Consider the following 16,455-nt stretch of genomic DNA (forward strand, 5'->3'; position numbering starts at 1 on the left):
TTCCTCCAGCTAGCGTGTCTTTCCTTCTGCCGTGTCGGTGGTGCAAAGAGGCTGCTCTTAGGAGAAGCCCCCCCCCCCCCCGCCCACATTTCCCAGCGCCACAGAAATACCATATTAATTGGATAGCTCTCCCTCCCCATCCCATTTCTGCAATTGAACTATTAAACTTGTTTTGTATCTTAATGTCCTACTGCATTAATAACTGCTTCATTGTGGGCTGGGGACTCAAGTCAGTAAAATGTGAAATGTAGCTTCCCAATAGCAAAACCAGAAATATTCTTTGTGTCACAGGACCGGCACCAAATTGCCTGTATATAATGTACATCTCCACTGTCCCCAGCGTTTCCCAATGACTTGTGTGTTGCGCTCCAAGAGGAATGCTTGGGCTGGCTCGGACACACTGAGACACACACTAAATTATTTGGAGAGGAAAAAAAAAAAAACCACCTCAAGCACTTCCAGACTGAAAAAAAAAAAGGTTCAACCCTTTCTTCCAGTTTTCTCCACATGGAAATTTGCTCTAGTCAACACAGGCCTTTTATTTAGGGTTCGTTTGAACTTTTTTTAATTCGTTTATTTTTATGATGCCAACAGGAAAAGGAGAAGCCCTAGTGCCTCAGCTCTGCCTAGGTGAATACACAGGGCAAGACCTTGCTTGCCCGCAGTGAGATGAGTGCTTGGATGACCTCGTGGCTTTATGTCATCTCTGACGGGGGACCACGGAGACCCAGGACCCTGGTGAAGCCAAGATTGACTGCAGTGAACTAATCAAAGCATACGTTATAGCCCATGCATCTGTCCGGGAAGTGTTTCAACCAGCCACCCGTGATACATTTGCAGCCCTGATTTTTCAGAGCCTGTAATTACCGAGCAAGGTAAGTCCAGTCTGGGTTTCATCATCCAGCTATGTTTACCGCCATCCCCCAAAGGCTGCTCCAGGGCATTGCTGCTGACCCAAGGGTGGCCTACGAGGTGCAATAGTCTCTTACGCGATGGGCTTTTGCATTGGGTTTGAATTTATTTGCTGCCGCTGGAGATTTCTCACAGGAGCATCCCAGCTGAGAGCACAGCCCCATTGCGCAGGGTTCAGGCCAGGAAGGTGGGGAGAGGCAACCCATGCTCCAGAGGGTTCAAAAGAGAGGAGAAACGCATGGGAACGTAAGCCCTGTCCTCCCCAGTTTGCAGGTGGGGAGCTAGCATGGAGGTGCATGAAGGGCAGGATGGGCTTCACCCCAATAGAGCTGCGTATTCATCTATCTCCACTCATCCTCCAGGTTCCCTCTTGAATCAATGGGAGCAAACCAGCACCTCAGAGGGCAATTTGTCAGGTCAGGCTTAGGTTGTGACGAAGCAACCTCTCTCCGTTCGCTGTGTGACAAATGGCGTAGACACAACCCCATGTTCAGAGGCCTGGGCAGCCGTGCGGCCCAAATCCCTGCAGTGGAGCTGAAGGATGCCACCTGAAATGTGCCACGGGGTACCTCTTGCACATCACGCTTTCTGTTCTTCCCATGCCAAAAATTCTGTGCTTTGCTGTGCTCTGGAGAGCATCTGCTTGTCTTACTCTCGTTCCTACCCAGAGCCCAGTGTTTTCCCCAGACAAATGGGCATTCAGACCAGCCCAAGCCGGGGAACATCGCGGTGTGAAGTTAAACTGAGCTATGCTATGTGGCGGTGGTTAGAGGATGATATTTCTTAGAGGATGATATTTCTTAGAGGACGATACTGTTTATAGGATGATATTGCTTATAGGGCCCAGGCAGCAGAGGCTCAAGGAACTTCACATGATAAATAGCAAAACATCGGCAGCTTCAGATGGTTTCGATCTTTCGTCAGCTCTGTGATGATTGATATGATGCCGTGTGTGTGTGCCTGCATGTATCACTGCAGGCAGTATTATCACGGGCAACGCATAGACAAAACGTCCCAATATGCAATGGGAGCGTTGGTAGGGATTGGGTCAGGCACCAAAGGCGTGGGCTCTGATGTTCCCTCATGCAACAAGCTGTTTCGGGTGCTAGAGAAGCACTATAGGCAGCAGGACACTGTCTCCCAGCCCAGAGCAGAGGACTGCGCCGCTTTCATGTGGCTCAGTACCCCACATACCAGTATCGCCCCTTTTCCCTGGCATACTTGTGGTTGGGAGTCTCAACAGCGACCTGAGAAAACATTGGTGTCCTTTCTCTGGTAACCCAAACTAATTACTGGGAAATGACTAACTGGGGTTGGACCTAATCCTGTCTCATCAGCACTCTGTCCTGCAGCTGTGATAGCAAGGAGGGAAAACTGGAGAGGGTAGGAAAAAGGAAGGCAGAGCAAGCGGCGTCTCCGAAAGCCTGGAGGTTTCTCCCTTGTGGCTGGCTGCCGAGAGGAGAACATCAACGCAGGTGTCACCGTGCCCTGCGAGGTGTCAACAGCTTTTTGTCCAAGCTCCAGCACGCTCGTGGTCTAGGAGAACATCTGACCAACATGTGCAGGACAGGAGTGGCCCTTGGCCTTACTGAGACCCCACAGCAAGACAACAGAGGGACCAGGAGGACATGGGGTTGTGGCGGTGGCCTCTAGCCCACAGTGCCTGTGCCCTGTGGATGCTGTTGGACATCACTGGGCAAGGGTGAGCTAAGGGACCCGGAAAGGTGGAGATGGCCTCCTGTAGCTCCTGAGTAACCCTTTCCCTGCTGCGGCAATTAGGAAGGCTCAGCTGGACCTTTGCAGGGGGTTGTGATTTGCTTTTGAGCATCCTGAAGGGTTTTGTGGGTGGTTTGGTCACAGGGAAAGCCCCCTTACCCCATCTATGGAGAGCTTTATGGGAGTTTGCGAGTGATCTGCTTTCCGCTTGTTTACATTAATGAACTTCAGAGACGACGTGGGTTATGCAGATCAAGCCGTGCTGACATGCTCCGGGTCAGCACCAGCATCTGCCTTTAGGCAGGTGGCCAGCCTGTGGCCTGGAGCCTCCTCCTCCTCGATGCCCCATGTCTCCTGGATGGTGAAGAAGGAGAGAGACCGCCGGAGCCCAGCAGTGTGCTGGGGACGGGAGGTGCTGTCCTGTGGCAGGAATCAGAAAGCAAGGAAGATGTGGGGAGCCCAAAAGCACAACTCCCGTGATGTTTCCCAGTGGAAAGCTCTGCCAAATGGATGTTACCAAGCTCTTGTTTTCTTAAAACTCTATTTTTCCAAAAGGAAAATGGTTTATTTCACCCTTAGAAGATCTCACAGGTCGCCAGGCAAAATTGTCTGTATATTCTTCACTTAGGAGGAGGACGGGTGGAGGAGACCAAAGGTTTCATCCTCTCCCGGGGCTGTGGCGAGTTCCTCTTGCCCGAAGGAATGTTTCCTCCCGTCCAGTGGTTGCTCCACTTCCATGGCCTCTCAGAAAACACAAGTCTTGCAGAGCAGCTTGATTCTTATCTCCACAAGACGCCTGCCCTGGGCTCACAGTGTAGGATCGCCTGCTTGCAGGGTGTTGCAACCTCTCTGGAAGGGGGCCGAGGCATGGGCGACCACATACATTTTGAATTAGGACGCCTTTAACTCCTTCTCATGCTGTCTGCACTGTCCCGTCTTTGCGTTTCGTAGCTGTTTCTGCAGCTCTCCAGCCTGCGGTTTGGTTAGTTTTCCCTCCCCAAAGGGACAACCCCAAGGGGCTTAGTCCCCCAACCAGCATTGCAACAGCCCTCTCTGGAGAACAAGCTTGACGTCCCACGTGACTCCTCCATTTTGAAGGTTGCTTCAGCAGCATGCTGGTGCCGTGGATGACGGGGAAAACCTCCTCATGTGGAGGCTGTGACCTTGGAGTGTGGTGGATGTCCATACCCTGCCCAGAACTGCAGAGCTTCCCCAACCCACTGCCATCTCTGTTTCCCAGGAGGACACAACAGGAGGAAATCATCTCCTCAACTAGTTACCTTCCACCCCCCTCTAGTGGTTATGGAGCCAGTTGGGTCTGTGGTGGAGTCGGGAAGGCAGAGAGGAGCACAGGGTTGCAGAGTAATGGCTTGTTAATGCCTCGTTTCATCGTTAATGCCATCTGAAGGCCACAAGACGGGTTCCTGCCCAGGTCTAGAGAGATGCACGCCCATGCAACACATCCCTGGCATTGCCAAACTGCAGTCTGAGCCGCGAGCCAGGGTGATGGAGATGGGGGTCACACCCTGCAGCTTTCTTTAAAAAAAAAAACATAATAATTTTTTTAAAATAGTAATTATCTTTTCTGCTTAAAGAAAGAAGCTGAAGAAATGAAACTACAATTGGCTACAAGGCATTAAATCTGTCGTCCCCATGCCCCCCCATCTCCCCACCTCTGTCTCGAGCCTGTAAGATTATGGGGTTTCGGTTTTATTCATGGGCTGAACCAATTCAAACATGTGGCCAAAAGCCTGGAGAAGAAAGATGTTGTTAATCTGATGCTCTGGCTTCGGTTTCTGATGCTGTCAGCTTCTCGGAGAGTTAAAAATGAGTAGATGAGAACGGAGCTGAGATGGGATAATAAATATCAGGCAAGGACCCCCTTAGTTTCTCCGCTGTCGCCTCGAGAGATGTTTCGGAGCTGGAGGTAATCATTGCCGAGCAAACATCTCTGTGTGTGTGTGTGTGTGTGTGTGCATCTCCTTCTTGCTAAATATTTCACGAATGGAGGGGAGGGAGCTCCTCACCGTGCAGGAGCTGAGCGGGACACCTGAGGCTTAACACGGGGTCCGTGACTTTGTTTTTCCCTCTGTGACCCATCAGACCTGGCCTTCGCGCAACCCAGAGCTGGTGGGCTCCATCCGCCTCTCTGCAAGACCGTGGCTCCAGCACTTCAGCTGGGGTTGGCTTTGAAAGGCTTGGTGACGGGGTGGTGGTAGAGGCAGGGGCACGTAGCAATCCCCCAGCCCCTGCCCTCTTGCGTTTCACCGCCTGGCAGAAGGTTTTTTGGGTGTCAGGGAAGAGAAATGTCCTACCTGGGGCAGACCTCACTGACGTCTTCCCAAGGGCATCTCTGCTGGGATGGCGGCATCCCTGCCTCCAGGTGATGGGGTTAACACTGAGGGAAACAGCTGCCCTGCCTGTATGGCCAGGGAGATGCTGGGGCAAACCCAGCCCCGAAGAGGCACCCCACAGCCGGGTACCCCCACCTCTCCCCATGCCCCCCATCCTCCTGGCGGAGGGCTCCCCTGCCAGCCCTCCTTGGGAACAGCCCGGCCAGTGCTCCTTCCCCGCAGCCATGCCTGCCCCAACCTTTCTCCCAGCATGGATCCGGGGACCGTGGTGCTTGCCTGAGCACTGAGATTCCTCTTTTTTTTTTTTTTTTCCCCCTGGAAGCTGGGAAGTTTCCAACATGAGTCACTGTCCGCCTCTTCTCCGTAATTAGCGTGCTGGGAGTTGCGAGTATGACTTTGGTGTAGTCTACTAGAATTAATCAAAGTGTATCTTACACATTTAAATGCAGTAAAACCATCATCCGGCCAAATCCCTCCTGACTGGCACAGCCCTAGCCCCAGTCCTCTCTCCCTCTGCTCTTTCCTCCTCTTTTTTTTTTTTTGGTCTCTTTTATCCTTCCCTTTTAGCACTGTTTCCCACAAATGCTCGTAACCTCTTTTCCCCTTAACTTTGGCAGAGCCCTTCTCAGGGAGGTTTATTTTTTTGTGCAAGTTTTGCAGCCCATTTCCTTGCGTCCATGAATGTCTCACTGTGGTCGGGTGTTGGGAAGTTGGCGCTTTGGGCTTTGTTTGTTTGCTTCACAGGCTTTTGACATATTAAATAAGAGAACAATTTTACCATTTGACAATAGGAATAAAAACAAGTGACCCGCCCTACTGCTTCTTTCAACTCCCTGTTAAAGCCTCTTCAATTTTAATTGATTTCAGGACTGACCAAACTTTTTAAGGATCAAAAAAATGTGATTTGGGCACTTTTTCCCCTCTCTGTTAGCCATCTTGTTCTATAATAGCCATATGGGTGGAAGAGCTCCGGTTGCTTTGCTGATGTAAGCTCCGTGCATGGTGAAGACCACCTCCAAAGCACTGCCTGGGGATGCACATTGGCGAAGAAGCCCCCTCTCCAGCCTGCTCAGACTGGGCTCAGAGGTGGGATGCTCAGTGGTCGTGGCGCTGGCGTCTTTTAGAGCAGTCTTGAAGCTGTCTGCCCGGACTGGCCTCGGGAAGGCGGGGAGGCAGATCTGATGGTGGGGCTCACCAAATGAATTTGCTTGACCCCTGTCTTGCTGGGATAAAAACGTTAGGTTTAATTCACACAAAGTCCAGCATCGTCTTTGCTCCGCGATTTGCGTTTGAGGGCAATGCTTGTCCGGGGAGATGGAGTCAGAGCAGCAGACACCACAGAGTGGTTCTTGTGCTACCTGCCATCACCAGTCCTCTGTGTCAACAAATACCAGAGGGGTAGTTTGGCAAACCCAGGGGGCTCTGCAATGGGAATTTTGGCTTGGTGGGGTGGGTTAGAGGATAAAGACAAGACCAGAGCCCAGGAGGCTGGGACTGGGGAAGAGCAGGAGCTGAAGGGTCCCAGGAGAGGAAAATGTGAGTGCGCCCATGGGTGCATGCTCCCCGCTCTGCACAGGCTGGTTAACCTGGGCAGGAGAGCAGCCACCGCAGGCAGCTTCTGAGCTGCTATCTGCTCGGTCTGTGCGCCGTGCCACGCTCCCGTGGTGGGGGGGATTGCCATGTGCTTCGGACTACGTGGTCCTGCGTCTTACATCGTGGCAGCCTTTCCTAAGGTCCCACGGCGGGGCAAGTCACGCACGGTCATTCATTAACTCAACCCATTTCTCTGCCTGCTCTGTGTGGCTGGAAAGGACAGGCAAAGCCTTGCTATGGTTGTCCAATGTCTTGGACTGAAGACCTCACCTCATAAAAGCAAGGACGGCTTGCAAGAGGGCAGCTGCAGTCATCCATTCCCCACCTCAGACATCTCCTGTGAGAACCGCACTCTGCGGGTTAACGGCGTAACTATGTTAGAAATGTGTTGAAACAGAATATAAGTTTTCTTTCATGCAGAGAGTCGTGCTGCTGAGATAAAAGGCATGCTGCAGAAGAGGCTTGATTTGGGGATTTAGCAGTGCAGGTAGGAATGCTGAAAGCTCAGGGGGGGCTGGTCTCCATCCGGTATTTTTCCTTGTAACGATGAAATGTTTCTTTCCTGGAAGCGGAGTACAGATTCCCTTGTCTTTTGATACCCACGGTGTCTGCCGTAGCTTGAATTCCTCCCAGATGACTGGCAAGTTCTTAAAGACAAACTTTAGAGTTGGACTTTTGCATTCCCTCTTCACTTACCCAGCTCTGTTTTCAGTTCTCAGGATGTACAGGGATATCTGAGCACTGACTTTTCTGGCAGCAATATTTTGAAAAGTTGAAATACTGATTTGGGATGAACGGAAAAATGAAATGCTGGAAATCTCTGGCAAACCAAAATTAAAAAAAAAAAAAAAAAGAAAGAAGATCTATTCTTTGTCAAGCGAGATATTTGAGTCAGCCTGAAATGAAATATTTTACTTGGACACTGACCGTTTTATATTGTAAAATGAAAAAAAAGAACTTTTGAATCAAACTCCTTTCAGGGTTTTCATTTGGAAACATTTGAAATATGCCTTCCTGATTTTTTGCCAGATTTTGTTATTGTTAAAAGCAACCGCTCCATGAAATTTCTGCAAATTGTTGTCTTTTTAAAAATATCCATTTAAAAAATTATCACGCACCTCTACTTACTCTGGCCTTTTACGGCTTCGCAAAGGCCCAGCCAGCAATCCCCAAATAATTAGCTGCTCTCTGCAATGTAGGAGCTGAACATCTGCAAGCCAAATTTCACCTGTAGGTGAATGTCAATAAAGCCGAGGACAGAATCTGAGAGTCTAGGAGTTAATGAAGAGGAAGATGGTTTTTGGCACCAGTTTGGGAAAACATCTCAGTCCAGCACAGGCCTGTAGCATGTGCTTAGATGCAAGTGTGCGCGTAAGTCCCATTTGGCACGTGTTTGAAGTGCTTTCCTGAGTCAAGGCCTTCAGTTTCAACCTCCTAAAAAGTTTTGGCAAACCATGAAATGTGCTTAAAGACGAGAAATGAAAACACGTCGTAGTTGGCAATAACCTTTCAGTTTTGAGGGATGTTCGTTTTATAGGTCAAAGACATATGGGAAAAATTCATACATTTCCCAAATAACAATGCATAGCGTTTGGGAACAATTTAATCTGAAACAGCAACGTGGGGTTGGGTCATTAATGAATCTTGGATGCAGTCATCCACATGCTGCAAAACCCGGCTGGAACGGGGCGCCAGCTAGCTAAGGATGGATGCGCCCTGATGGATCGCCGAATGAGATCCCACCTGCACCTACAGGCTGGTGGTCCAACCCATGACAACCAGCGCAGTGCAAGCGTGGGTTGTCCAGGCGCTCAGGGTTGAGCGCCAACCACCTGCGTGTCCCTCGCCCCTCGTCCAAGGAGGTCCCCAGCGGCCAGCTCTTCCAGAGCCAAGATCCCGAGCTCCTCCAGAGCCATCCTGGCAGAGGCAGCGCGCCTGCGAGTGGGAAGTCGCTCCGCTCCAACGCTACAAGCGCTCTGCGAAGACCTTGGCAGCGTGAACGCGGGGGGAGCCAAAAACGTGACAAGGGTGGACAGGCATAGCGTGCGTGGGAGGTGCAGAGGTCGGTATGGAGACACAACTGCCTCCTCCGAAGAGAGGGAGGCTGAGCAGTGCCTGGACAGGGTCCTCACAGACTTCCTCCCCTTCTTGTGGGAACCGAGCTCGTCCTCCCTCCTCATCCCAGAAGGAGCGAAGCGTTGAGTCGGGGCAGGTTGCTCTCCATCGCAGCGGATGGGGTTTTGGAAGGAGCCCATCGGAGTTCAGCGCTCTGTTCTGCAAGATAATGGGAAGGTCCCAGCCAGCAGGACTTGGCTTGGGATTTTGACTGTACAAAGGAAACCCCAGGCTCATGATTCGTTATCCCCCCTGCTCGTCATTTGGCTCCGTTTCAGATCCAGCCTGTAAAAGGCAGTGGAAAAATTACATGAAGGATCTTGATTGCACGTCCACTGCATCAGTTGACCCCAGAGTGACAGGGCCCCATGGACCCTTTATTTTTATCCTGGGCTGGGATTGCTTTTCAGTGTTGCAAGAGAGTTGGAGGTTGGGGACTGTGTGACTTCCAGGACAGGATGCAAGCCCAGAGCAAAGAACCCACCCTCTGCCACTAGCCAAAATCCATAGCCTGATTTTCCTTCAGGTTCAAGAGTATGTTTGTGTTGGTAGACCGGACAGTCCTGGAGATCCTGGAGGGGATGATATACACGCATGAGTGTGTTCCAGCCCCGTTTCCAAACGTGAAAGCCTGAGTAAGGTAGAGTGAGTATCACTCGCAGCTCCGTTTCAGCTTCTGAGCCTTCCGAGCATGGCAGAGATCTTAATCTCGACTGCTGCTGCTTTCATTAGGGCATCGTCTGGGAAAACTCCCTCTGAAGAGTCACTGTTGGCACCAGGAGATGTCGTAGGGTAGATACGGTGCAGGTGGCACCGGCTTTTGCTGTTATTATATTTATTCAACCTGCTGGAGGAAGCAGCATGGTCCCACTTAAGCCCATCGGTATCACTAGGAGGGAACTAGGCTTAGACCCCGACTTGGACAACGCCAAATTTGTCCTTTTCCCAGCGATCTTCCTCCCGCCTCTCCTCCTCCTCCTCTTCATTGCAGCTGTATCCACACGATGGCACCAACCCACAGGCACGGCCCTTCACGCTGAGCTAGGCTGGGGCGGTGAGGATGACCTAGTCGGGGGAAATTTTCCTTAACAGCCCTGGCCGAGCGGGCTGGAAAAGCAGAGCCGGCTGAGCTGGGTATGACCCCCACCACTTGCGTTGGGTGGGAGATGCACGCGTTTACTCCTGGTTGAGGGGGATTTATAGGTACTGTTGTTGGCAAGTTCGTCATCGGTTGTGATGGGCAGTTGTTCACGTTGATTATGTCTCACCAGGGCATAAATAAAAACACGGGGCTATGCAGGGGTTGCAGCAACTGCTGAGCGGTCATCCACAACAGTTTGGTCCCTGGCCAGGTTGACGCAGGAAGATGTGCGCCCCTGGCCCGAAGCTGTCGTAAGACTTTGGAGGAGTCGAACCCCGCGGCTCAGAAATCGCCTGCTGGTTTTCAACTGTCCCGTTTCAGTGTGGTCGATGGGAGCTGAGACCCAGCTGAAACCCCTAAACGTGTTTTTAACCGTCACCCCTCTGTGGGATGTGAACCTGCAGCTCCAGGGCAGAAAGTGCATTCAGCTCCGGGAAGGGTCAGGTTGTCCCAGCGGGCTTTTCACAAGCAGCTGTGAAAAGCAGCCCCTCGCTTTCAGCAGGATTTGAGCACCCGAGTCCCTTAACCTCTTTTGAAACTGGCTAAGTCACCTCCTCCTTGCGTGCTAGGAGCCGATTTCTTTTCTCATGCCAGCTGAGCTCTGAAACTTCCCTCGAAAGAGGAGGGTGCTGTCAGATGAGCAAGCACCAAGAACCACCCCTGAAAAAGCGCGGTAAGAGAGTGCAGCCTAACTAAAGCAACAGTTAGGCTGAACTTTTTGGGAGACTCAGAGCTGCCCACGGCAGCGGAGGGCAGAGGGGCTTTGTAGCAAGCACCGTTCCTCTCCGGGACATGCGATTTCCCAAGGAGAAACACAGATGCTTTGCACTTTGGCTCATGCAGCTTGGTTTGCTCTTCGGCACTGAGCTTTAGCCGGACTCTAGGATATGAATGTGTGCGAGCAGCAAACCTGAAAGCCAGCTGCATTTGCTGCTTTTTTCCCTTGTTTTCTTTTCAAAGCGAAGCAAGCGCGTGCATTTCTGACAGTGGGGTTCGCTTTTGCACTTTCCAACCCCCAGCATGTCAAACGGGGCGCTGATGCCGTGGGAACGCGGGTGGCAGAGCCATTAAAACCGGGCAGTGGGACTGCCGATCTGGCGAGAGACAGCCGTGAGCTTTCACATCTCTGCCGCCTTTAGTTTTCTAGCAGTCCTGGCTGGCACTTTGTAAACTGAAGCAAGGGGCAGGTTACTGGCCAAAGCTTCCCAAACAGCTTGGCACTTAGGATCATAAGGAACTGCCCTCAGGTTTTGGGGAATGAAATATCCCTCTTGTTAAAGAGAACGTGACGGGGGGGGAGAAAGTCAGCTTGGTGGTACTAAATGAAAATTTATGAGCCAAGCTCTTTGAGGAGGAAGGTAGAGGGAGGCGATGGTTTTGTTTAGAAGTGAAATCATCGGCTTCGAGCCTGACCTTTGGCTTCTCCTGACCCCAATACTAATGAAGGGGAAAGGGTCTGGTCGTATAAACATGTCACAGCATGAGGTTCAGTGGGGTAAGATCTGATTACAGCCCAGCAGAGCTCTACCAGAGGTAGCCGTTCCCAGTCCACGCTGTGCTGTGGTGCTGGGGCCGGAATCCCCCCATCGTGCCTCGAGCGGCCGCCCCTAACAGGGCTGGGGATGTGTGTGCTGCAGCCTCCTGTCGGAGAGCTTTTGCCTTTACGTGTCGTGCTATTTCTTGCCTAACACCTTAACATCATCCATCGTGGGGAGGGATGGGATGTAGACGGAGGAGACCTCGTGCACCATGTTACACAGGATGGGAGCTGGAGGGTAGGGCAGGGACACATCCACCGAGGGCTTCGGTCCCACTCATCCCAGATGGTTGCGGAGGTGTGCGGAGTGAGAGCTCTGCAGATCTGATGGACATTTTGAGGAATTTCTTGCAAAGGACTAGCAGGAAAGAGCAATTCTTAATAACGTAAAAGGTCTTCTCACTCCTTTAGTGGGAACACGTTGCTCCTGCAGCGTTTGCAACAAAAATGTTGGCATTGTTGATTTAATTCTGCTGTAAGTCAGCATTAACAAGTATGGGCTTACAAAGGCAATGCCGAAATCCCAGTGTAGAGAAGCAGAGTTTAGCATGAATGAAACTATAGCCTGAGAGCAACACTCTATATATGGAAAATGGGTTTGAGCTGAAGCCTGAATGAACCATCCATCTCTACGCTGAGGTATTCACGTGTGGTCTGTAAGAGCAGGCAGGTCTTTGCTTACCTTCCTTTCTGTACTGCATGCTAATCCTCTTCTTCCTCTGCACCTCTCTCTTCGTTCATGCTCGCGGTTTCTTTTTTGTGGCTGTGGAAGGTAGTGCTCAGTGTTGTTTCTCCAGAAGGGACAAATCTCACCCCACCTCAGCCCACTGCCATAATGTGAGAAGGCTGGGAACTCAAGATTTGATGGATATTTATTTCTCTGCTGGCTTTTAGGTGGTGCAAGTTCCCCCAGTAGCTCAGCTTGCACTTGCAGCCTGATGAGACAAGGATGCTCTGTGGTGGCAACCGGCGACTGAAGCACAAGCCCGAACCCTGGCACGAGTGGGCCATGGACCACCAGGAATCTCCAGCTGTTTCAGTGTGCCCAGAGGTGCATGGTGGTGGCACGGGGCATGATGCCTGGATGTAGCTGATGGCGATGATGCAGCCCCGTCGCTGCTGAGCGAGGGGTCACAGGGAGACCTGCCTGTGAGGAGAGCAAGCCAGGTAATAACTCATGCAAACATCTCTCCAGCCAACTCCTCTGACTTCATGTATCCCAGGGAGAAAAAAAAGGGAAAAAAAAAAAAAAAGAAAAGCAATTGGAAGTAAATTGGCTTCCCTTCATGGCCAAGATGTTAAAAATTGAGTGCAGGCACAACCACATCCACCCCTTTCTGGGGTGGAGCAGCAAACAACATTGCTGTGCTCGCCTGTCCCCTCTCCCAGCAGCATCTCTTGTGGCATCCCACCCGGGGTGCTTGGGATGCCATGAGGCCACCAGGAGACCCCAACTCCTTGTCTTGCATCACTCCCACCGAACCGCAAGGAGCTGTCTGAGGTCAGATGTCCTCATGCTCCCCAGGAGCATCAGTGCCCACCAGGTCCTACAGCCTGGTGCCATGTGTCCGTCGGAGGGAAGGTGGCATTGCTGGGGCAGGGTGGTGGCCATGGGGCTGAGCAGGCGCTGGCTGTGATCATCCCTGTTGCGTAGAGGAAGCTCTGATGAAACATGGTCTGGTGGAGACCAGCGGAGCGGGATAGAGGTGTCCAGGGGAAAGCGATGGAGAAACAGCAGAGCAAATACGGAGGTCAGAGGCCTCATCTTGGATGGATGCTAAAGAGCGGCCAAGGTTGGCCACGTGTGAGGCTCATGCATTGGTGTGGCAGATGTGTGGCTGGCCCCATGGATGGGATCTGCCAGCTTCGGCATGAGCCACACCAACGCGGCGAGAGGGGCTGTGCCCATGGAGCTCCCTGCCCAGCATTTTGGGTCCATCACCCCACCAGGACTTCCCCTACCTGCCGCTTGGATGGAGAGCCCTGCGCAGCCCCCAGCCTCTGCTGAGCACCCAGAGGGGTGAGGAGGAGGAAGATGCTCAGCCAGCTCCTCATGCCATGCGTGAGGAAGCAAAGGGCTGTCGGAAGGAGAGAGGGGTCAGGGTCAAAAAACCGGTGGTGCAGGTGCCGGAGCCGAGCCCTGGCGCCAGACCCAGGTGGGCCGGGGGACGATGGCGTGAGTCCCCACCTCCCACGGCGCTCTGCGAGCCGCTGCCTCGCGCATCGCCGGGACCGTGCCAGCTGGTCCCTCGCCCAGTTCCTGCTGAGTTTCCACCAGATCACTAATTTGGGAAAGCAAGCTGCAGTCTGGCAGGCCGCTCGTGAAAGAGGTTTCTGAAATAAGGGATGTTAGGAAATTTCATTATGTATCTTGCGGCCATGTGCGAAGCAGGAATGTTTTTTTCAAATAACTACCCGGACAACTCAAAGACGTGATGAACTGCGAATGACCCACGGAGACCATTGTTTCTAGTAGCTGGTGAAAAAGCCACAGCGACTGAGGCAGGGATGTCAGACCCGGGTTGAAAACAATGCTGCTTGAAGTGGTGGCGTGAAGCTGGGGGGGGGAGAGTCCCCTTCGGCGGTGTGACTTGGCGCAGGCCGGGGAGGGACGCACGACACTGACAATAAGGAAAAACCCAGAGCAAACCGTGCAAGTCCCCAGCCTCAAACTACCTTTGCATGAGAGCAAATTTACGCTGGTGTGCCATGCCGTCGAGCGCGGCGCGAGCACGCCAGCATTGCAAAGGCTCAGCTGGAAGCACATGCTCCGGCTGTATCCATCATCCAGGCTGGAGTACGGATAAGGGAGGCTAACCCTTTTGTAAGCGTTGGCCGGAGGAAATATGACTTATCTTAAAGAAATGAATCATGTTTCAGCAAATGCTTCCTGCAGAAATATTTTTCTCACAGCCTTTGTTTCGGGTTTTGGCAGATCTGGAGTTGCTGGCGTTAGCAAAAGCTGTCCCTCCCGCCCACTGTTCCTGGGGCTTGAATAGGAAATAAGAAATAAAGGCAGAGGGTACGTGGAAGGCTAAATCCATCACCACTTCTGCTCTGCGCTGCAGCAGGATATGAAGCTTCAAGGCGAATTTCAAAGGAGATCCCCAGATAAAGTCAAGGAGAGCCGTGTGCTTGGCTGCTCTTGCAAACGTACCTGTGCTGGGCAGTCAGCTTGCAAATCTGCCTTTATGGCCTCGTACAAATCCCTGTCAGGTGCTGAGGTTTGTTGGAAACCAGCCCCTAGTTCCTTCTTTCTTTCCTGAAAGCTAGCACTTTGGGAGGGGGAAAGGGGGATATCTCCTGTTCACATTTCAGAAAATGTGCGGTTCACCCCAGAAAAAAGAAAGAAAGAAAGAAAGACAGACAGAAAAAGCTATGTTTTGACTTGCAAATCAATCCTTAGCTCCTTTTTTCCTTCTGCAAAGGCTTTGACAACGTTCCTGCCTGCCTGCAGGGAGGGAGCACCATTTGCAAACACTGTCCGGGGTCACAGTTCAGGAGGGGAGGGAGGAAAAAGTCCATCTTGATTCTGGAGAACTTCAAATTTTTTTTCTTCCCAATAGTAGGGAATTTTTCATGGGAAGGCAATTTCATTCCTCTGCCTGGTAGGCTCACCGAGCATTTTAAAATAGACCCCCGGGGGAATAAGGCCTTTAAAAGCTCCATTTGCTCCCAGTCATTTTACACAGTAACCCAAGCTGAAGTGAAAGATCTTTATTTAAATATGAATTAAGCTCCAACCTTACTCTTTACTGCGTTATTTTCCTTTGAGGTTTACTTTGATATTATTTCAAAGTCTTGAAGCTAACAAAATGCTGGCCAATATTTAAAGTGACAGGAGAGTTCTGGAAAAAGATTTAGGAGGCAACTAAAGTCTTTCAGTGCCGGGCTCTGAAACAAGACAGGAAATCATAAAAGGGCTGAGTGCACTTTACCACGCTCAAAACAAATTCTGAGACTACAAAGGCGAGTGCAATGGCATCAAAACCACAAAAAGCATCAAGACACAGCTGAAAAACCTACATCAGCTTGAATTATTCCGTTAAAACATGGGTGAAATGCTGGTAACGTATGGCATTTGCTTCTTACTGGGGTTTAGGTGGCCAGCTTATGGCTACTGATTTGGTGCTAGAAGTGGGAGAAAGGGTTAAAGATGAGACGTGATTTTTAATGCATTGTGAAGAGAGCATGCCTGAGTGATGAAGGGATGGGTTGTGGAAGAGGGTCTTCTGCCCGGCTTGACCTCTCCTTTTGCTTTGTGTGGCTTCCAGCAGTCCGTCTGCTGCTGAAGCAGCTGCTGGAAGAGGTTTTTGTCTGCCTGAAGAAGATGGAGGAGGGCCCCGAGGGAAGGGTCTGCTCCTCCCAGATCACTGCACGTATTGACCAGCCAGGTGAGGGTCAACACAGACTCCCAGGGAAACACTGGTGAAGCTTTCTTGGGGTGGTGGGCATTACTTCTTGATATCTGTAATTTTAATCTCTCCTCTCGGTGAGTACTTCGAAAGGGATCTCCAAATTCCAAGCATCCGAAAGTCATCTGTGGTTTTTGAGATCCACGTTTGGTTGAATCCAGCAATGAACAGAGCCATCATCCAAAATACCTGAGGGCATTTCTGGCCAATGCTGTGAGCAAAGCTAGGCGGAACAGATGGAGGCCACGTCCGTACTGGAACGAGAGTCGTGCCGTACGGGGGACGACCACTTGCAACGCTTTGCTCCTCAAGTCTGAGCAGGTGACAAGTTGAGATTAGTTTCAGCAAAAATGTCAGGCAACAGCACTTTCACATCACGTCTGATTTCTGGGTACAATTTTTATCTTTGTGTTTAACCCTGATAAAGGCCGCTTCGTCACTACGCTTCATAACAGCAGTAAATAGAAGATTTATCGTTGTCCTGATCATACAGCTGACTGCATATGGGTGCCCCCGAAGGCTCACGGGCTCCCTGCTCTCCCAGGTTTGGGTGGGGTGCAAGCTCCCCCAGCTGAGGTCTCAGTGCTGAGACGATGCTAACCAACATAGACCTTTCTTTGCTGTCACCCTTCGAGGGGGGCTGAAACCGCCGTCCCAGAAACGGTGCCTGGG

Source organism: Gymnogyps californianus, chromosome 7 (assembly GCF_018139145.2).
Source record: "Gymnogyps californianus isolate 813 chromosome 7, ASM1813914v2, whole genome shotgun sequence".
NCBI classification, from domain to species: domain Eukaryota; kingdom Metazoa; phylum Chordata; class Aves; order Accipitriformes; family Cathartidae; genus Gymnogyps; species Gymnogyps californianus.